The sequence below is a fragment of the Anneissia japonica genome, unplaced genomic scaffold (genome assembly GCF_011630105.1).
Source record: "Anneissia japonica isolate Jap-2015-1 unplaced genomic scaffold, ASM1163010v1 scaffold1519_len104602_cov122, whole genome shotgun sequence".
NCBI lineage: Eukaryota > Metazoa > Echinodermata > Crinoidea > Comatulida > Comatulidae > Anneissia > Anneissia japonica.
The window spans coordinates 97,211-99,115 of NW_022716044.1; the positions used below are offsets into that span (position 1 = coordinate 97,211).

The following is a 1,905-nucleotide window of genomic DNA, read 5'->3' on the forward strand; positions in this document are numbered from 1 at the left end:
TCAATGCTGCTATCAGAATTATCTTCTTCATTCTCATATGCCTGTCTCTTATACACATCTAGATGTGTATAAGAGACAGGCATTATATAATGATGCCATTATGTTAGATTTTAATCTAAACTAAATAGGCCTAGATGAAGACCATACAGTAGTCAGTCAAGGTAATATAATGCAAGTTATTCATAAATTTTCACAACAAAAACTATTAAAACAATTATTGACCTAATATTTGTCACTAACAAAATATATCAACTTATGGTGTAATTAGCCTTCGGCTTACTGACCATTGATTGATTTATTAAAATCGCAAAATTAAAAAAAATGTACCAAAAAGTTAGTAAATCAAGATCATTTAAAACGTTTAATGACAACAACTTTATTGGAAACACATTAAACATTGCCAAGATGAAATTTGCAAACAAACAAACAAACGATAAATACTTCGTTTAAAAAAAAAAAAAAAAAAAAGCACTTAAAACAAAGGACCCTAAAATGTCTGGGAAAAGGCTAAACAATTAAGAAATACTGTAAGGTGAATAATTTAAATGCAGAATGGAAAGACCTTATAACGATATTTTAGTGTTTAAATGGTATTATTAAAAACTTTTTGATACTTTTATCCCCTACTAGCATTTTTTGTCTGGATTCTCTCCTGCTGATAATGTTAACAAAGGTGACAAATGATCTTTACGATTATAATGATGATGAGGATGTTGGCGACGATGACAAATATTATTGGGGTATTAAAACGCCAACCAAATATATAAATATTTAAATAACAATATTTATAATCGGTCACCAAAAAAGTTGCAATGAAAAATGTAGCATTGTTTAAGTCAATTAACTCTGTACAAAATACTATGAATTTCAGTGAGAGGCGTTTATCAAATATAGCGCCCCCACGATTTTTTTTTTTGTGGGGGGGGGGGGGTCGTGCAATGAAAACAAGAGCGTGAACATTTTTTCCCTAAAATTGGGAGGAGGAGGGCTTAACCAGTCCAATTTTACCTCAGCCCCACCACGGTTGGGGTAGGAAATTTTAAAATATAGAACTTCTAGATGACCGGAAAAGACCCTCTCATCCGGACCTTCGGACCAATGAACCTTCGGACCAATGGATCTTCGGACCAATGGACCTTCGGACCAATGGACCTTCGGACCAATGGACCTTCGGACCAATGGACCGTCGGACCAATGGACCGTCGGACCAATGACTAGCCACCCTCAAAGCTAATCCTATTTATGTTGGTTTACGAACCACTGACTTGGGTTGTTTGTCATCACTCTTAAAGATGTAGCCTAAGGTAGTATGTTTAATACATAACCTAAAGTACTTAGGCCTAGCCTAGCTCAAGTATTTTATTTTGAAAAGTGCGCACGCATAGTATAGGTAAAGTTCTCGCCCGTTGGCGCACGCCCCGCAAGTTCGGCACGCGACGAACTGTTGTTAGAGCATGATAGGCCTAGGCTAAACCAAGCATTACAGACTTTAAAGTTGCTAATATTTGTCTATAATCAACAACATCAAGGTGCATGACAATAACCTAATATAAATTACACTTATACATAAAAATTACTTCTCCTACCATGCTCCTACTAGGCCTAGGCCAAACATTCTAACTTCCGAGCCTGAATAGTGTAAACGGGACAGCAGTTCCACTATTTATTGGCCAGTGCAGGGTTGCCAGATTGTCGACAGGCTTCACGCTGGCTTCACAGCCAAACACGCGCCATCTCACGGCCAAATTCGGCCAAACTTTTTTTCGATATCGGCCAAAATTCGGCCAGATTTTAATCCGATTAGAAGACAACAGTGGGTACGTTCATTTTAAATACTACAAAAATTATACGAAAATCAGCGGTCATTCGTTTGAAATTGAAGAAATGCAAATGATATACACAGAA

General features: G+C 36.7%; 1 long non-coding RNA gene across 2 annotated transcripts in view; it reads right to left on the bottom strand.

Annotated features, from left to right (window-relative positions):
• LOC117109529 overlaps positions 1–1,645 on the bottom strand; it is a 37,096-nt gene extending 35,451 nt beyond the window's left edge. For both annotated transcript variants that reach the window (XR_004445540.1, XR_004445539.1), the window contains exon 1: positions 1,587–1,645. This is a non-coding gene — a long non-coding RNA (uncharacterized LOC117109529). The remainder of the gene's footprint in view (positions 1–1,586) is intronic.
• Between the last annotated feature and the right edge of the window lie 260 nt (positions 1,646–1,905).